The sequence below is a fragment of the Chiloscyllium plagiosum genome, unplaced genomic scaffold (genome assembly GCF_037043375.1).
Source record: "Chiloscyllium plagiosum isolate Xiang-an unplaced genomic scaffold, Cpla_swu_hap1 HiC_scaffold_26, whole genome shotgun sequence".
NCBI classification, from domain to species: Eukaryota; Metazoa; Chordata; class Chondrichthyes; order Orectolobiformes; family Hemiscylliidae; genus Chiloscyllium; species Chiloscyllium plagiosum.
In genome coordinates this window covers 44198517-44219644 of record NW_028270164.1, presented here as the reverse complement: position 1 = coordinate 44219644, position 21128 = coordinate 44198517, and the positions used below count along the sequence as shown (strand labels likewise).

Genomic DNA, 21128 nt, shown 5'->3' with positions numbered 1-21128 from the left:
CTCAAATCTTCACAGTCTTTGTCCTTGAGAGTGTGATAAGAAACAGTATAAGACGAATACCTGAATTATGCTCAGGGCCCTTGCACAAGGCAATTTTGTCAAGTGCATGTGGCCCCTCTGCAATACAAAGGTTAAGAAAATTAATAAAGCTCTTTTCTTTGCTCTTGCTAATAGTTGAGTCGAGTCCATTTAACTTCCACGACAGTAAACTTGGGAGCTCGTCCTGGGACCCCGCGACTGGGTGAGATTCTGAGGATTCCCAGAAGGCGCAGGCGCCAGCGCCGTGAAGGTCTTTCACTTGCTCTTGAGCGCTGAGTTGGCCCTTTTGCGTGAGAGGACTGGGAATCTGTGGATCGCCCTGGTGCCGGGGTCCGAACTGAATAGGGTCGGGGTAAGAGTCGTGGCTTAAGTAATCCTACATAGAGACTCATTCTAAGAGAATAAATAAAGAAGGAAAAGGGTTCAGTGAACTTTCACGTGGTATTGAGCAAAACCCAACGGAAGGGGATCTAGAGTGTTTAAGAGACAGCAAGTTTAAGGGTGGTTTTAGACTTGGAACCACCACTGGCTGAGTTGGACTCGCCAAAGATGTACCGGGCACGTGGTTTCTTGGTTTAGGAAAACCAAGGCATTGAGGCAGACGTGCCCAATGCGAGAGGGGACCTCCAGAGGTAAAAAAAACAAGTCAAAGGGAAAAAGATAACGGTACCGTGAGAGAGAGAGAAAGCTGAAGACTTTTCCAGTAACACTGAAAATGGGCTCCGGCAAGTGCAAACAAAAAGAGGGTCCACAGAGGACTTGGAAAATGGCCAACCAAAAATACAGTACATGTTAAATCATTATGGTCCAGAGTCAGTAAGGCAGTTAGAATTGTGGATCAAGGAATGTGGTTTTCCGGAGGAGGGATGTTTTAGTAAAAGGCAGTTGGAAATATTGAGATCACGTTTGGAGAGAGAGAAGGAGAAACGGAAGGGAAAAATAGAACCTGTGAATTGGAGTGCTTATAATATCTGGAAGGCTGAGGCTGATATCAGGGAAAGGAAATCTCAAGTAAAGGATAGATCAAATACACGTACAAACACCAGCGCACATGCAGTCGAGTGCGGAAAACAACCTAACAAAGTTGTACAGTGTCTTAAGTCTGTTTCAGATCCTGATCTTGACGACTGCCCTCCGAGATCTACAACCTCCCCCCATAAGGTCCGCCTGGTGAAGGTTCCACGTCAGCGGCCACCGCCTCAGGGCCTGCTGGATCACCAGTAGCATCTTGTACCCACAACAGGTGGAAGCAAGAAGGCCAAGAGAAGTGTAACTGGCCAGCCACAAACGTCCATGCCAGAGCAGCCAACCTGCAAACGGAAGAGAAGGGAGACTTTAATGCTTTTGTTGCAGCGCTGGCAACCGCCTGTAGGGAGGCATTCCCAGTGTGAATGGACATGACCAAAATTGGAAATGTGTAAACAATGAGAAGGTAAGACAGTGTCCCAGTACCTTACACGTCTCACTGAAGTTCATACCACCCGTAGTGGAGTGAGACCACCCGAGGACATAACGGCAGCAGAAATCACGCCGTATGAGGCACACCTGAGGAACAGCTTCATCAATGGAATGAAGGACGAAATAGTGAAGAAGGTAAAGGACACAAGTATTACCTGGGACATGGGGAAGCTGGATTTGATAGAATAACATGCGATACATGCTGAAAAATTGCTTATCCAAGAGAAAGATAAGCGGAAACTAAAGATGGAACAGCAAGCTCATAAAGCTCAGCTTACTATGATGCAGATGGTCACCCAGCCATTGGAGTGAGGTGCTGCGGGAAAAGAGAGAGGACGAGGCGCTGACAGAGGTAGATCTGGCGGGTGCTTTGTTTGTGGAGCAATGGACCACTGGGCGAGGCAGTTCCCACATAGACAGTTCAAATCGGCCCTGGAGGCTGGGCAGCAGAGTGGCTGACAGGGGAAGGCCGAGGTGGAGGTAGGCAGCCCACAAGGTACAGAATCAAGTGAAAGCAGCACTACCCCAACCAGCAGAAGGGAAGCTGCACGATCTAGAACCTGGAGATTGGATAGTGGTGAAAGACTTCAGGAGGAAAAACTGGAAAGCGAAGAGTTGGCTGTGACCGTTTAAAACTCCTTAAACACAGACAGCTGTTAAGATCGCTGAGTTTTAGCTAACTGGCTCTGTAGACTTTTTAAAATCTGGCTCTATTTTTTGTCCTGATTGTCATAAAATGACGAAAAGGGGGAAAATGTAATGGAAAATTAACAAAATTAACATACACTCTGAAATCCATTTACTCTGAAATCTGAAAGACAATGCTTTTCTAAATTTAAAACTTTCCGACACTGCTGAAGTCTGCAGCCGAGGGACAGCTTGTCTCTGCGGAACTTTGTAAACATGCAACAAGAGAAAAATATAAGAACAGTATGTCCACAACAAGGGAATGAAAAGAATGACAACTCAAATCTTCACAGTCTTTGTCCTTGAGAGTGTGAATACCTGGATTATGCTCAGAGCCCTTGCACAAGGCAATTTTGTCAAGTGCATGTGGCCCTTCTGCAATGCAGAGGTTAAAAAAAATTAATAAAGCTCTTTTCTTTGCTCTTGCTAATAGTTGAGTCGAGTCCATTTAATTTCCACGACAGGAGCAAACTATCTATCCAGCCAACTGAGCTAACCAACCCCAATGAATCTCCTAGGCATTTGCTCAATGGCCATCTACCTCCCTCTCACACTCCTGTATCCCCTTTTAGACAGTTCCACTATGCACAAGCAGCAGTAAAAATGCAATTTGTACTTGTCCTCTGCATCATATCTTTGCAAGTAAGTTGCAACCATTCAAACATACCATATGAAGAAAATACATTTCAAAAAAGTACTGCAGTTTTCAGGTTTTTCCATCTTACATTTTAAAGCTATCGCATTTAATAGCACTGAGTAAACTGAGACTTCCTGCCCTCATATTAGAATCTATATTCATGTCAAGTTAAACTTTAATGATCTTAACAGAAAAACCTTGGTTAATGTTCAATTGGAAAAAGTGGTCTCACTGAGATTCCAGACGCTTATCTTCTGACGTTATGGAGAGACGTTATGTTTACAAATAAAGTGTGTGTTAACAGTAGGTTATGGTCAGCACTCATGGGTTTTTCAATTGTCTAACTTTTTCTTTTCAAATGCTTGCTCATCCATAAGTAAATAGAAAAGTTTGCATTTACATAGCACCGTTCACAATCTGAGAATGTTCCAAAACATTTTCCCGCCAAGTCAGAACCTTGGAGGTGAGGGAGATGTGCACCAAGCTCCAAACGGTAATGTGACTGTGGTCAGACTGTTTTATCTGGTATTGTTGACTGAGGAATAAAATGTTAGCCAGCAGTATAGGAGGGCTCCCCATTCTTTGTCATGCTCATGTTGTGGAACCTTTAGCATCTACCTGGGACAGCAGGCGGGGCCCTTGGTTTAACATCTCGTCCAAAAGATGATACCACTCACGGTGTGACATTCCCTTTTCTGGAGGAGGACATGAACCGAAATGTTCTGATTCATGAGCAAGAGTGCTACAAAATAACAGGAGAGTCGGAAAGATGGTTGTTACTATGCACATGTACCTATCAGTGGGTATGAAGCAGAGGGCCAAGGCACCACCATTTTTTCCAAATCACTGGATTATAATTTTATTTTGACATCACTTGTGTCGATAAAGTGGACAGTCCGAGTAACGTCTTTTAGCCCTCAGAATGTCTCACGACATGAAGTACTCTACATGTGATGTCATCATCATTCTTATAAGGGAGAAAATGGCAACCAATGTACATGCAGCAGAAAACTGAGATGTCTCTGCAGTTAATCTATTCTTGACAATCGGAGAGATGCACATCGGCTGGAACACCAAGTTCTCTTCAGCCAGTAACATTGAGAGCCATCCAAACTGCTAGGACAGAACTCGCAGTCTCCAAAATGAAACAGAAGTCTATGCCAAAAAGTTATATATGCGTAGTACTGACTCTGTCTCCACAGACGCTGCTAGAACTGTTGAGTGTTTCCAGTATTTTCTGTTTACATTTCAGAGAAACAAAATCTTGGGAGTTTAATGTTTTCTCGTTTTTACTAGCCTTTGCTGACCTATAAAGTACACACACATGAGTATGTGTACCAGATAGATAAAGATATCAATGTAGGCTTGTGCTTTTGCAATCACGTGATAATAATGTGGGGTTTGGACAATTTGTTGTTTTAAAAGCAAAGCATATTTTAATTTTTTCCTCATTCTGAGCACTTGACTCCTTTGGGTAAATGAAACTCTTTAATTCCAACTCTTGTTTTTTTTTACAACTTTGAGGTTTTAATTAGAGTCATAGAGTCAGAGAGATATACAGCATGGAAACAAATCCTTTGGTCCAACTCCTCCATGCTGACCAGATATCCCAACCCAATCTAGTCCCATCTACCAGCACCAGCCCATATCCCTCCACATGCTTCTTGTTCATATACCCATCAAGATGCCTTTTAAATGTTGCAATTGTACCAGCCTCCACCACTTTCTCTGGCAGCTCATTCCATATATGTACCACCCTCTGCATGAAAAAGTTGCCCCTTAGGACTCTTTTATATCTTTCCCCTCTCACCCTAAACCTATGCCCTGGATTCACCCACCCCAGGGAAAATACTTTGTCTATTTAACCTATCCATGCCCCTCATGATTTTATAAACTTCTATAAGGTTACCTCTCAGCCTCCAACGCTCCAGAGAAAACAGCCCCAGCCTGTCCAACCTCTCCCTGTAGTTCAAATCCTCCAACCCTGGCAACATCCTTGTAAATCTTTTCTGAACCCTTTCAAGTTTCACAACATCTTTCTGATAGGAAGGAGACCAGAATTGCAAGCAATATTCCAACAGTGGCCTAACCAATGTCCTGTACAGCCACAACATGACCTCCCAACTCCTATACGCAATATTCTGACCAATAAAGAAAGCATACCAAATGCCTTCTTCACTGTCCTATCTACCTGCAACTCCACTTTCGAGGAGCTACGAACCTGCACTCCAAGGTCTCTTTGTTCAGCAACATTGCCTAGGACCTTGCGATTAAGTGTGTACGTGCTGCTAAGATTTGCTTTCCCAAAATGCAACACCTCGCATTTATCTAAATTAAACTTCATCTGCCACTTCTCAACCCATTGGCCCATCTGATCAATATCTTGTTGTAATCTGAGGTAACCTTCTTCGCTGTCCACTACACCTCCAATTTTGGTGTCATCTGCAAACTTACTGACTGTATCTCTTATGCTCGCATCCAGATCATTTATGTAAATGACAAAAAGTAGTGGACCCAGCACCGATCCTTGTGGCACTCCACTGGTCACAGGCCTCCAGTCTGAAAAACAACCCTCCACCACCACCCTCTGTCTTCTACCTTTGAGCCAGTTCTTTATCCAATTGACGAGTTCTCCCTTTATTCCATGAGATTTAACCTTGCTAATCAGTCTCCCATAGGGAATCTTGTCGAATACTTCACTGATGTCCACATATATTACATCTACTGCTCTGCTCTCATAAATCCTCTTTGTTACTTCTTCAAAAAACTCAATCAAGTTTGTGAGACATTATTTTCACACCCGGGTGCTGGGTCCACTAGTTTTCATCATTTATATAAATGATTTGGATGTGACCATAAGAGATGTAGACAGTAAGTTTGCAGATAACACCAAAATTGGAGGTGTAGTGGACAGTGAAGAAGGTTACCTCAGATTACAACATAATCAAAGCCATGTTGATTATCCCTAATCAGTCCTTGCCTTGCCAAATACATGTACATTCTGTCCCTCAGGATTCCCTCCAACAACTTGCCCAGCACCAATATCGGGCTCACTGGTCTACAGTTCCCTGGGTTGGCCTTATCACCTTTTGTAAACAGTGGCACCACGTTAGCCAATCTCCAATCTTCCGACACTTCACCTGTGACTATCGAAGATACAAATATCTCAGTAAGAGGCCCAGCAATCACTTCCCTAGCTTCCCACAGAGTTCTAGTGTACACCTGATCAGGCCCTAGGGATTTATCCACTTTTATGCATTTCAAGACATCCAGCACTTCCTCCTCTGTAATATGGACATTTTTTGAGATGTCACCATCTATTTCCCTACATTCTAATCATCTGTGTCCTTTTCCACAGTAAGCAAAGATGCAAAATACTCCTTAATATCTTCCCCATTCCTGCTGTTTCACACAAAGGCCACCTTGCTGATCTTTGAGGGGCCGTATTCTCTCCCTAGTTACCCTTTTGTCCTTAATGTATTTGTAAAATCCCTTTGGTTTCTCCTTAACTCTTTTTGACCTCCTGGTTTCCCTCTTAATTATACTCCTACTGCCTTTATACTCTAAGGATTCACTCAATTTATCCTGTCTATACCTGACATATTCTTCCTTCTTTTTCTTAACCAAACCCTCAATTTCTTTAAACATCCAGCGTTCCTATACCTACCAGCCTTTCCTTTCACCCTGACGGGAATATACTCTCTCTGGACTCATGTTATTTCATTTCTGAAAGTTTCTCATTTTCCAGCCATACCTTTACCTGCAAACCTCTGCCCCCAATCAGCTTTTGAAAGTTCTTGCGGAATACCATCAAAATTGGCCTTTCTCCAATTTAGAACTTCAACTTTTAGATCTGGTCTATCCTTTTCCGTCACTGTTTTAAAACTAATAGAATTATGGTCACTGGCCCCAGAGTGCTCCCCCACTGACACCTCAGTCACCTGCCCTGCCTTATTTCACAAGAGTAGGTCAAGCTTTGCACCTTCTCTAGTAGGTACATCCACATACTGAACCAGAAAACTTTGTACACACTTAACAAATTCCTCTCCATCTAAACCCTTAACACTATGGCAGTCCCAGTCTATGTTTAGAAAGTTAAAATCCCCCACCACAACCACCCTATTACTCTTACAGATAGCTGAGATTGCCTTACAAATTTGTTTCTCAATTTCCCTCTGTGTATTAGGGGTCTATAATACAATCCCAATAAGGCTATTATTCCTTTCTTATTTCTCAGTTCCACCCAAATAGTTTCTCTGGATGTATTTCCAGGACTGTAGATCAGCAAAATTTAGAATGCATCAGTGCAGTGTTACAAAGTTGAAGGCGTGTACTGTACCTTTAAGAGAGAGTGAAGGATATTCCGTTAGTGAGGGTTAGCAGGCAACTGTCATGTGACAGACCAGCAGTCTCAGTGTGTACTGGAAAATTGAAAATATGTAACATTTGGCTGTAAACTAGATACCTCACTTGTTTTGACCACCATTTGAATTTAACTAATCAGTTTAAATTATGCCCCGGGATACTAAACCCAATCAAATTTGAATTTTACTGTTTTGACAACATCAAATCAATGAGATGATATGTTATTTGGGTGTAAATAAGCTGTCATTTTGAGCCAGAGAGAGAGCAGCAACTGCCATTGAAAGACTATGTGAAAAATACTCTCTATCAAAGGTACCTTTTTCATATGAAACACCTTTGCAGCTGAAGACTGAAGACGACTGAGGGAGATCCACAAACAGAGGAAGACTGTCTGCTTTTGAAAATTGAGTTGCTATAATTTTAATCTGGCCTTTTATTGGATTAGTATATTGTTATAGAGTTGGGAGGTAGATAACAGACCTTTAAGAGAAAGGAAGCTTAGAGTAGTAAATTGTTCTTGTTTAATGTTCACTTTGAGAGTTAAAGAATAAAATTGATATTTTTTCTTTAAATAGTGGAATTTGAGAATTCTCTGTCACTCGTACCTTAACAGATTACGAGGCGAGGTGAGCTTTTCTGGGTGTTTGGTTTAATTAATGGAAGGGTTCACTACTATGTCGTAACACCAGTCAGGATCCTTGCCAGTTTGCCCAGTCCATTTAAAGACTACTTTGCTTCACAGAATATCGATTAATTCAATGCAAATTAAACTCATGCATGCACACTAAGTGTGTCCAGTCAGCAAATGAGCTATACAGACCAGAAAGGTTCCAGGTTATATGTACTGGGTTAGAATGGTAGCTGGAGCAGTGGTGTGGACACACACCCACTCTCCTCAGGGTCTCTTGGTTAAGGTGGAGAAAGATTTGCTCTGATCTCACTAAACTGTGCATGTGCAACCTTTGGCCAATGATCTGATTGAAGACTTGGCTTGGAGGTTTGATCACTTAAGCTGATTGGTTTATTGGAGCTCCTCCCTATTTCTGTAATCTCCTTCAGCTTGGGGAAACTGGGAACATGGGGGAGCAGTCTCAGGTTAAGAAACATTTGCAACTGAGGTTAGAAGAAGTGTCTTTACTGAGGATTGTGAATCTCTGAATCATTGGGCTCCATTGTTATGAATATTCAAGACCAAAATCGATAGTGGTTTGGACTCTCAAGGAAGGAATCTAAGGATATAAGGAGCAGGCAGACAAGTGTTGTTGAGATAGAGTCCTCCAAATCTAGCCTCTTGAACATCACTGGCATTCTTCGTTCCACTATTGGTAGCCATACATTCATGATCAAAACCCAAAGCATGTGATCACCTCACCAAGACCCTTCACCCTACCCTCTTTCTTCCTTATTTGACTGAAATTCTCATCACCTGTCCTAATATCTGCTTGAAGTGGCTCCATGTTATAGTAACTCTGATTGTACTCCAACGAAACTCATTGCAGCATTTTCTGACATATCAATGCAAGTTGTTGTTGTAGAGGTATAACAAGTTAGCTTGTGTATACATGGAAACGTAGTGGGAGGAAGAGTGAAAATTGGCAAGGGTGAAAAAGCTTCTCCTGTGTTGAAAAGGGAAATTTCTTCTCGTTGGTTTCTGTGTGTGTGTGTTCTGACAAGTTTGAGCTGATCACTGAGTTCATATTAAGTGGTCACCTCTGACTAAGAACCCTCTTCTTCTGCATTTCAAAGGGCTGTTTGCTCATTTTTATCAGAGGCCTGGGAATGTCTGCTGTGGGATATGGAGCCTGAGAGTTGAGTTTGGAGAAATGCATTTGTACATCACACATTGGTTAACTTGCTGCAGTCATGAGGTGTCTAGTACTGCTAGATATTGCTTTAATTCAGAATCATGGAATCCCTACAGTGTGGAAGCAGGCCATTCAGCCCATCAAGTCTACACTGACTCCCCTGAAGAGCATCCTAACAGACCCGCCCCCCCACTACCCTATCCTATCCCTGTATCCCAGCATTCCCCATGACTAATGCACTTAATCTACGCATCCCTGGACACTAACGGTGATTTAGCATGGCCAATACACCTAATCTGCACATCTCTGGACTATGGGAGAAAACTGGAGCACCCAAAGGAAACCCACGCAGACACGGGGAGAATGTACAAACCCTATGCAGACTGTCTCCCGAGGCTGGGATTGAACCCAGGTCCCTGGGAGACAGTAGTGCTAACAACTGAGCCACCATGCCACTCCAGAGGAAGTAGCCATTTGAACCCATAAACATGGGTAGCTTTAGAAGCCATAATGTGGATGTGCCGAGGTTGGACTGGGGTGGACAAGGTCAAAAGAAATATGACACCAGGTTATAATCCAATGGGTTTATTTGAAATCACAAGCTTTTGGAGAATTGTTCCTTCGTCACCTTTCACCTTCGACTTCAACTGACAAAGGCGCAGCGCTTTGAAAGCTTGTGATTTCAAATAAACCTGTTGACCTATAACCTGGTGTCATATGACCTTTTGACCTGAAGCTTTAGAAAGCTGGGCAGGGAAATTAATTGGGCAAGAGGCAAGAATTCTTTCCAGCAGAGGTTGAACGCTTTGCTATTAAGCTCTCAGACTCCTCAGGTGGGTGGACTCTAGCTTTGAATTATTTAAAATGTTGTGAATACTCATTAACACTCCAGCCCTCTGGAATTCTGCTCATGAGCACAATATAAACATCCAAAACTGAGGAACACATGTGTTCACAAACATAAACTATATAAATATTGGGCATGTACCTGGTGATTTAAACTACTTCCTTCAAGATTTGCGTTTCTTCACCCACTGAGCTCCTTCATAACCAAATGGTTTCTTTGCACAAGCTCCTTGCCATCAGCAGTGACACCTCCACACGAGAAGTCACAGTCCTGATCTGTGGGTTGGTTAGAACTTGCAGTGTTAGACGTGAAGCTTGACTAGTCCATCAAGCCTGCCGAGACAAAGAAGCAACAGTCGCTGATGCTAGCCAACTGGCAAATGGAGCTGCATTCAAAATGGTGCCCTGATCAAAATGCCATCTTCTTGTGATTGTGACTTTGTCCCAGGCAAGCCTTTATTGAAAAGCAATCAGATGTGTACAGTCTCCTCAGTATGATGAAAATCGGTGACCGAATGATGCTGAGTGTTGGAGCTCCTTTACTGTTTTAAAATGTGAACACCTGACAGGTCTATGGATGGCAATGCCACAATAGTGCCACAGCTCCCAACCAGTTGGTTGATATGATGCTTTAAATAATGCTACTGATATTGAAGATTTCTCACCTCCTTTAATGCATTTTCATTGAGGACTATTCAGCACTGGCAGCCTCTGTACATGCACAGCCTAAGTATCAGGTCAGTAGGAATGGCTGTCAGAACTCATAGCACCTCTTCAACCATTGCAAGGACAAACTGCAGACTCACACTCACACTCTTCCCGGCCACACCAGAAATGGCTGCCAACTTCTAGCCCAATATGAGCCTTTTGATCTTCAGAGGGTCAGTGCAGATTCAAAGTGCTGCAGGGATACTGTAGGACCACCGTCAGTGAAATCACAGAGCCCAATTTCACAGGTTACAAAGTCGGAAATATGCTCCAGGGGAGTTTGTTGCAGGAACCAGTGTATATTTGGCACGATCTACTTATTTAATTGATTGTTGACAGATTGAATAGAAAGGCTTTCATTCAATTTTAAAACAAAGAGATTTATTTTAAGGGCATAAGGACATAAGAACAAGGAGCAGGAGTAGGCCATTTGACCCTTCGAGCCCGCTCTGCCATTCAACAAGATCATGGCTGATCTTTTCATGGACTCAGATCCACTTACCCACCCTCTCACCGTATCTCTTTATCCCTTTATTGTTCAAAAAAAAATTGACCTTAGTGTTAAAAATGTTTGTTGAAGTAGCGTCAACTACTTCACTGGGCAGGGAATTCTGTAGATTCACAACCCTCCGGGTGAAGAAGTTCCTTCTCAATTCAGTCCGAAATCTGCTCCCCCTAATCTTGAGGCTTAAATTGTAAGCTAAGGTTGCTGGCAATATGCCTTTCCAATTCACCTCTCAGTAACCCATCCAGCCCCAGAATTAAACATTTCAAACTAAATCCACTTGCAGTCAACGTACATTCATTGGCCTAGACTGCTCATGCTCAAAATATGATTCAATTCCATCAAAACAGCAAATCTATGCGAGGATTTACTGTGGCTTTGAGTCTCAACTCACAGCCAGGTGTAAATGAAGCCATGAAACAGAGTTTTAGTTCTAATAAATATAAATTACAGCTTAAACAGTGGGATAATGAGACTGCTTTTGCTTCCATTGATTGAAGCAGAAGTCAAGAGAACTCTCACAAGATGTATACAACTTTTCAGAAGCATGTATTTTACTGCAGCCTAAATAATTTATTAAAGTGAAAGAGCATTTACTGTGTGATGGGTATTGCCAAGGGAATGGCCTCCTTCCCAAACCCCACCCCCTGCCCCCTCCCTCCCCAACCCATTCTGCTTTTTTGGAAAAGAGGAAAAGAAGATCATTAAAGTAATGCCAGTCGGATTAAGCTATGAGACACACTGTGCCCATCTCCTGATACCCACACACTTACACATACAGCCTGTAATATATATAATCCAGTGTGTCAGATCATCAGAGCTTGCTGTGGGGGCTGTGATTAGCATGGAGGCTGGCACTAAGTATGACATAAGAGCATAAGAACGAGGAGCAGGAGTAGGCCGTCCGGCCCGTCGAGCCTGCTCCGCCATTCAATAAGATCATGGCTGATCTTTTCATGGGCTCAGCTCCACTTACCCACCCTCTCACCATATCCCTTAATTCCTTTACTATTCAAAAAATTATCTATCTTAGCCTTAAAAACATTTACTGAGGAAACTTCAACTACTTCACTGGGCAGAGAATTCCATAGATTCACAACCCTCAGAGTGTAGAAGTTCCTTCTCAATTCAGTCCTAAATTTGCTCCCTCTAATCTTGAGACTATCCCCTTTTGTCTTAGTTTCACCTGCCAGTGGAAACATCCTCTCTACTTCTATCTTATCTATTTCCTTCATAATTTTATATGTTTCTGTAAGATTCCCTCCCCACATTCTTGTCAATTCCAATGAATATAATCCCAGTCTCCCCTCATAAGCCAACACCATCAACCTAGTGAACCTCCTCTGCACCCCCTCCAGTGCCAGTACACCCCTTCTCAAGTAAGGAGACCAAAACTGCATGTAGTACTCCAGGTGTGGCCTCACCAGCACTCTGTACAGCTGTAACTTAACCACCCTGCTTTTAAACTCAATTCCTTTATCAATGAAGGACAAAATTCCATTTGCCTTTGTAATTACCAGTTGCACCTGTAGACCAACCTTCTGTGATTCATGTACAAGGACAGCAGCATGCTGTTACCATTCAAGTAATAGTCCTTTTTACTGTTACTCTGACCAAATTGGATGACTTCCCATTTATTAACATTATACTCCATCTGTCAGATTTTTTCCCGCTCACTTAAGCTATCTACGTCTCCTTGCAACGTTTCATAATCCTCTGCACACTTTGTTCTACCATTCATCTTAGTGACATCCGCAAACTTTGACACACTACATGTGGTCCCCAACTCCAAATCATCCATGTAAGTTGTGAATAATTCTGGTCCCAATACTAATCTCTGAGGCACACCACTGGTCACTGATTACCAACCAGAATAGCACTCATTTATCCCCACTCTTTGCTTCCTGTTAGTTAACCAATCCTCTATCCATGCTAATACATTGCCTGCAATACCTTGTATATTCATCTTATGCAACAGTTTTTTGTGCAGCACCTTGTCGAATGCCTTTTGGAAATCTTAATGCACAAAATCCACTGGGTCTCTGTCATCCAACCATGTTCATAATGTCTTTATAGAATTCGAAAAGATTAGTTGTGCATGACCTGCCCTTCATGAACCCATGCTGCGTCTGCTCAATGGGACAATTTCTATCTAAATACCTTGATAATAGACATTTTCCCCACTACAGAAATTAAGCTAACTGGTCTATAATTTGCCATATTTTATCTACCTCCCTTTTTAAACAGTGGCATCACATTTGCTGTTTCCCAATTTGCTAGAACTACCCCAGAGCCCAGTGAATTTTGGAAAATTCCCACAAGTGCATTTGCTATTTCTCCCGCCATCTCTTTTAGCACCCTGGGATGCATTCCACCAGGACCAGGAGACTTGTCTATCCTTAGCTCCATTAGTTTACCCAACACTACCTCTTCTGTAATAATGGTTGTTTCCAGGTTATCACTCACCTTTGTCTCTTTGTCACTTACTGGCATGTTATTAGTGTCCTCTACTGTGAAGACTGACAAAAATTACCTGTTGAATGCCTTGGCCATTTCATTGTATTCCCATAACTAAATGCCCCTTCTCATCCTCTAAATGACCAATGTTTACTTTAGCCACTCTTTTTCATTTTATATATTTATATAAACTTTTGTGATTGCCTTTATATTCTGAACTAATTTTTTCTCATAATTTATCTTACTTTTCTTTATCACTCTGTAGAGCTCTTTATAACACACATTATAAGGGGCCCTGCCTAAAATTAAAACCAGTCCCTGCCTGGTGGATAATCCAGTTATTTACCTAATTATCAAGGCAGCTTTAAATCTAGCATTCCACCTCACAATCCACAAAGGTGCCACAGGTCAAAGCAGAGGTGTGGAAAAGTGTAGATATAATGCAGAGCTCTTTCCTCTAGCTGTCCAAGGATACTTTTTTAAAAAATTCATTTGTGGATGTGAGTACAACAGGCTCTTGATCCGATGGTAAAAACAATGACTGCAGATGCTGGAAACCAGATTCTAGATCAGTGGTGCTGGAAGAGCACAGCAATTCAGGCAGCATCCGAGGACAGTCAAAATCGACGTTTCGGGCAAAAGCCCTTCATCAGGAATAAAGGCAGAGAGCCTGAAGCGTGGAGAGATAAGCTAGAGGAGGGTGGGGGTGGGGAGAGAGTAGCATAGAGTACAATAGGTCAGTGGGGAAGGAGATGAAGGTAATAGGTCAGGGAGGAGAGGGTGGAGTGGATAGGTGGAAAAGGAGCTGGGCAGGTCGGACAAGTCCGGACAAGTCAGGGGATCGAGTTGCTGGAGGTTAGAAACTAGGATGAGGTGGGGGAAGGGGAAATGAGGAAACTGTTGAAATCCACATTGATGCCCTGGGGTTGAAGTGTTCCGAGGCGGAAGATGAGGCGTTCTTCCTCCAGTTTTACCTGCAACACCTCCTCCCTCACCTCCATCCAAGGCCCTAAAGGAGCCTTCCACATCCATCAAAGTTTTACCTGCACATCCACTAATATCATCTATTGTATCCGTTGCTCCCGATGCGGTCTCCTCTACATTGGGGAGACTGGGCGCCTGCTAGCAGAGCGCTTTAGGGAACATCTCCGAGACACCCGCACCAATCAACCAAATCGCCCCGTGGCTCAACATTTCAACTCCCCCTCCCACTCTGCCGAGGATATGGAGGTGCTGGGCCTCCTCTACCGCCGCTCCCTCACCACCAGATGCCTGGAGGAAGAACGCCTCATCTTGAGTATTGAGTATAAGAGCTGGGAAGTCATGTTGTGGCTAAACAGGATATTGGTTAGGCCACTTTTGGAATATTGTGTGCAATTCTGGTCTCCCTCCTATCAGAAGGACATTGTGAAACTTGAAAGGGTTCAGAAAAGATTTGCAAGGATGTTGTCAGAGTTGGAGGTTTTGAGCTATAGGGAGAGGCTGAACAGTCTGGGGCTGTTTTCCCTGGAGCGTCAGAGGTTGAGGGGTGACCTTACAGAGGTTTATAAAATCATGAGAGGCATGGATAGGGTAAATAGACAAGGGGTGAGGGAGCTCAGAACTAGAGAGCAATGCTTTCAGGTGAGGGGGAAGATTTAAACAGGACCTAAGGGGCAACGTTTACATGCACAGGGTGGTACGTGTATGGAATAAGCTGCCAGAGGAAGTGGTGGAGGCTGGTACAATTGCAACACTTAAAAGGCATTTGGATGGGCGTATGAATAGGAAGGGTTTGGAGGGATCTGGATGGGGTGCTGGCAGGTGGGACTAGATTGGGATGGGAAATCTGGTTGGGATGGACGGGTTTGACCATAGGGTCTGTTTCCATGCTGTACATCTCTATGACTCTGTGACTCTATGGCATTAACCTGGTCCATCTTTCTGTCAACTGGGTCAGAAAATCAGGTACATTCTTCAATTCCTATAGAATCTTTAACTTTGTTGTTGACACCAATAATAGTAAAGCTTGATTTCCAGTGTGATACTCAGTGAGGTGTGAGATGGCAAGAGATAAGACTGGGATTCTCAAATGATGACATCAAATAGGCTGAGAGATCAAACTGATCATGCATTCTTATTAAATGAATTGGAAATTCCAGTCACGAAAGGTCAAATGAATTGTAACTTAACTCAACCGTAATGATAGTGTTTTACTTTTTTCCAATATTAAAAGTCATTTATCCACCTCCAACAAGAAATAAAGAGATAGATCATGATAAGTACTCTTTCAATAGCTTTGGAAACCCTATCATTAGACTATAAATGCTGGGTAGACTGGAAGAACAATTCACAAAGGCTGAGGTGTTCAGTCAATTGGTGGGGGGACATAACTTTCAACTTAATTCAAATGTGATCAACAGGTGAAGTCATTAGAAATATTATCTTTTCCTAAATTTTTCTCTGATGTCCCAATTGTCGCAGCTGCTCTATACAACTTCCCTGTTGATGCCTTCACAGATAATGCAATTTGTGTGTATGTGTATATGTGTGTGTGTGTGTGTGACTATGTGTATGTGTACGTGTATGTGTATATTTGTGTGTGTGAGTATGTGTATGTGTACGTGTATGTGTATATTTGTGTGTGTGAGTATGTGTATGTGTACGTGTATGTGTATATTTGTGTGTGTGAGTGTTTGTGTGTGAGTGTATGTGTGTGGGTGTATGTGAGTGTGAGTGTGTGAGTGTATGTGTGTGGGTGTTTGTGTGGGTGTATGTGTGTGTATGTGTATGTGTGTATGAGTATGTGTATGTGTGTGAGAGTATGTGTATGTGTACGTGTATGTGTATATTTGTGTGTGTGAGTGTTTGTGTGTGTGTGAATGTGTGTGTGTATGTGATTGTGAATGTATATGTGTGTGTGGGTGTTTGTGTGGGTGTATGCGTGTGTATGTGTATGTGTGTGCATGAGTATGTGTATGTGTATATTTGTGGGTGTGAGTGTTTGTGTGTGTATATTTGTGTGTGTGAGTGTGTGTGTGTGTATGTGTGAATGTGTGTGTGAATTTGTGTATGTGTATGTGAGTGTGAGTGTGTGAGTGCCTGTGTATGTGTGTGTGGGTGTATGTGTGTGTGTGTGTATGTATGTGTGTGTATATTTGTGTGTGTGTCTGTGTGTATGTATGTGTGTATGTGTGTGTGTCTGTGTGTATGTGTTTGTGCGTGTATATTTGTGTGTGTCTGTGTGTATGTGTGTATATTTGTGTGTGTATGTATGTGTGTGTGTCTGTGTATGCCTGTGTGTGTATGTGTGCCTGTGTGTATGTGTGTCTGTGTTTGTGTGTGTATATTTGTGTGTGTATGTGTGTATATGTGTGTATGTTTGTGTATGTGTATGTGTGTGTGAGTGTGAGTGTGTGAGTGTGTGTATGTGTGTGTGTGTATGTGTGTGTGTATGTGAATATGTGAGTGTATCTGTGTATGTATGTGTGTGTGTATGTATGTATTTGTGTATGTGTATATTTGTGTGTGTATCTGTGTCTCTTTGTCTGTGTGTGTCTCTGTGTGTCTGTATGTGTGTCTGTGTGTGTGTGTTTGTGTGTGTGTATATTTGTGTGTATGTGTATATGTTTGTGTGTGTGTGTGTGTATGTGTGTGTGTGTGAGTGCATGTGTGTAGATTCTGCACACACTTTTAATTGGCCTTACAATTGACACCAGTCATTGTCAGTCAGGAGTACTTATCATAATAACAATCTCTTGATTGGTTCCTGGATAAATGGCTATATCCTTGTTTGTGGACAGTAAAACAAAAACATTTACAGAGTCATGGAGTCATACGTTGTTAAAAATCACACAACACCAGGTTATAGTCCAACAGGTTTAATTGGAAGCACACTAGCTTTCAGAGCATCACTCCATCAGGTGATTGTGGAGGGCTCGATCGTAACACAGAATTTATAGCAAAAATTTACAGTGTGATGTAACTGAAATTATACATTGAAAAATTGATTGTCTGTTAAGCCTTTCATCTGTTAGAATACAGTGATAGTTTCACTTCTTTCATGTGTAAATCACAAAACCTTTTTTTAAAAGTTGCATTCTCGGGTTAGCTGTTAACAATGGTGATAGCTAGACAATATGTTGAAGGTGTTAGCCCCCTGTGTTCTCTGTCTATGCCATGATGTTTAGATTGATTCTAATCTAAAACGTGAGATAACGGAGTTCTACATGAATGCATGCAGTTTTTGAGCAAAGTACAATGTACTTTGTACAATGTACAATGTACTCCCACAGCTACCTGGACTACACCTCCTCCCACCCTGCCCCCTGTAAAAACGCCATCCCATATTCCCAATTCCTTCATCTCCGCCACATTTGCTCCCAGGAGGACAAGTTCCAATACCGTACAACCCAGCTAGCCTCCTTCTTCAAAGACCGCAATTTCCCCCCAGAAGTGATCGACGATGCCCTCCACCGCATCTCCTCCACTTCCCGCTCCTCCGCCCTTGAGCCCCGCCCCTCCAACCGCCACCAGGACAGAACCCCACTGGTCCTCACCTACCACCCCACCAACCTCCATGTACAACGTATCATCCGCCGTCATTTCTGCCACCTCCAAACGGACCCCACCACCAGGGATATATTTCCCTCCCCTCCCCTATCAGCGTTCCAAAAAGACCACTCCCTCCGTGACTCCCTCATCAGGTCCACACCCCCCACCAACCCAACCTCCACTCCCGGCACCTTTCCCTGCAACTGCAAGAAATGCAAAACTTGCGCCCACACCTCCCCCCTTACTTCCCTCCAAGGCCCCAAGTGATCCTTCCATATCTGCCACAAATTCACCTGCACCTCCACACACATCATTTATTGCATCCGCTGCAGCCGATTTGGCCTCCTCTATATTGGGGAGACAGGCCGCCTACTTGCGGAACGTTTCAGAGAACACCTCTGGGACACCCGGACCCACCAACCCAACCACCCCTTGGCTCAACACTTCAACTCCCCCGCCCATTCCACCAAGGACATGCAGGTCCTTGGACTCCTCCATCGCCAGACCATAGCAACACGACGGTTGGAGGAAGAGCGCCTCATCTTCCACCGAGGAACCCTCCAACCACAAGGGATGAACTCAGATTTCTCCAGTTTCCTCATTTCCCCTCCCCCCACCTTGTCTCAGTCAAATCCCTCGAACTCAGCACCACCTTCTTAACCTGCAATCTTCTTCCTGACCTCTCCGCCCCCACCCCCACTCCGGCCTATCACCCTCACCTTGACCTCCTTCCACCTATCGCATTTCCAACGCCCCTCCCCCAAGACCCTCCTCCCTACCTTTTATCTTAGCCTGCTGGACACACTTTCCTCATTCCTGAAGAAGGGCTCATGCCCGAAACGTCGATTCTCCTGCTCCTTGGATGCTGCCTGACCTGCTGCGCTTTTCCAGCAACACATTTTCAGCAAAGTACAATGTAACCCTGCAAGTACAAATTCACCCCACAAAATATATGTGTGCATGTGGGTCTTTGTCAGTCTGTGTGTGTGTGTCTGTCTGGGGTGGGGGTTGTGAGTGTGAGAAAGTGTGTGTGTGTGTGTAGTGAGTGCAGAGTGTCTTAAGTCTGTGAAGGGGTGCATGTGTGAGTGTGGGAGTGTGTATGTCTGTAAGTGTGTGTGTGGGTGTCTGTGTGCACGTCTGTGTGTATGTGTGTCCGTGTGTATGTGTGTATAGGAGTGCCTGTGTGTGTGTGAGAGTGTGTGTGTGTAGGAGTATCTGTGTGTGTATAGTGCAATGGTGGTCACCTGTAATGTGACATGAACCCAAGGTCGCGGTTGAGGCCCTCCCTATGGGTACCGAACTTAGCTATCAGCCTCTGCTCGGCCACTTTTCTCTGCTGCCTGTCCCGAAGTCCACCTTGGAGGATGGTCACCCGAAGGTCCAAGGTCGAATATCCTGGACCACTGAAGTGTTCCCCAACTGGGAGGGAACCCTCCTGTCTGTCGATTGTTGTGCGGTGCCCATTCATCCGTTGCTGTAGCCTTTGCTCGGTTTCCCCAATGTACCATGCCTCAGGGCATCCTTGCCTGCAACGTATAAGATAGACAACGTTGGCTGAGTCACATGAGTACCTGCCACGTACAAGGTGGGAGGTGTTCCCACGCGAAATAGTGGTATCTATGTTCACACTCTGACACGTCTTGCAGCACCTACCGTGACAGGGTTGTATGGAGTTGTCCTGAGAACCGGGCAGTTTGCTACGAACAATGATCTGCTGAGGTTTGGCAGTTGTTTAAAGGCAAATAGTGGAGGTGTGGGGAAGGTCTTGGTGAGGTGCCCATCCTCATTGGTAATGTGTTGCAGGCTTAGAAGAACATGGTGTAAGTTTTCAGCTCCTGGGAAATACTGAATAACGAAGGGTACCCTGTTAGTTACAGCCCGTGTCTGTCTCCTGAGGAGGTCATTACGGTTCCTTGCTGTGGCACGTCGGAACTGGCGGTCGATAAGTTGAGCATCGTACCCCATTCTTGTGAGGGCATCCTTGAGTACTTCCAGGTGTCTGTCATGTTCCTCCTCATCTGAGCAGATCTGGTATATGCGTAGGGCTTGTCCATAGGGAATGGCTGTTTTAATATGTTTTGGGCAGAAGCTGGAGAAGTGTAGCATTGTGAGGCTGTCTGTGGGTTTGCGGTAGAGTGTGGTGCTGAGGTGTCCATCCTTGATGGAGATGCATGTGTCCAAGAATGAGACAGATAGTCGAGAGTAGTCCATGGTGAGTTTGATGGTGGGATGAAACTTGTTGATGTCACTGTGTAGTTTTATCAGTGACTCCTCGCCATGGGTCCAGAGGAAGAAAATGTCGTCAGTGTACCTGGTGTACAATGTTGGTTGGAGATCCTGCATAGAGAAGAAATCTTGTTCGAACCTGTGCATAAAAATGTTGGCATATTGAGGTGCAAATTTGGTCCCCATGGCTGTTCCGTGTGTCTGGATGAAGAATTGGTTGTCAAAGGTGAAAACGTTGTGATCAAGGATAAAGCGAATGAGTTGTAGGATGGTGTTTGGAGACTGGCAGTTGTTGGTGTTGAGTACTGAGGCTGTTGCCACGATGCCATCATTGCAGGGGATGCTGGTGTAGAGTGCAGAAACATCCATTGTGACGAGGAATGTTCCCGGTTCGACTGGTCCGTGGGTGTTGAGTTTCTGTAAGAAATCCGTAGTGTTGCGACAGAAGCTGGGGATCCCCTGTACAATAGGTTTCAAGATGCCTTCCATATAGCCGGAGAAATTCTCACATAGGGTCCCATTGCCCGACACGATGGCACGTCCCGGTGTGTCACACAGCATGGAGTCATACAGCACTGAAACAAATGCTTTGATCCAACTCGTCCATGCCGAACACATATCATAAACTGATCTAGTCCCACTTATTAGCTTTTAGCCCATATCCCTCCAAACCATTCCTCTTCATACACCCATCCAGAATCCTTTTTAAATGTTGTCATTGGAGCAGCCTCCACCACCTTTGCTGGCAGCGCAATCCATACATGCACCACCCTTGCATGAAAACAGCTCCTATTTAAATCTTTGCCCTTCCACCTCAAATCTATGCTCTCGAATTTTGGACTCCCCACCTTGGGGAAAAAAC

General features: G+C 43.8%; 1 pseudogene; it reads right to left on the bottom strand.

The window, feature by feature from the left end:
* The window catches only part of LOC148145142 (uncharacterized), a 45271-nt pseudogene extending 24444 nt beyond the window's left edge, over window positions 1-20827 (bottom strand).
* Window positions 20828-21128: the final 301 nt, after the last annotated feature.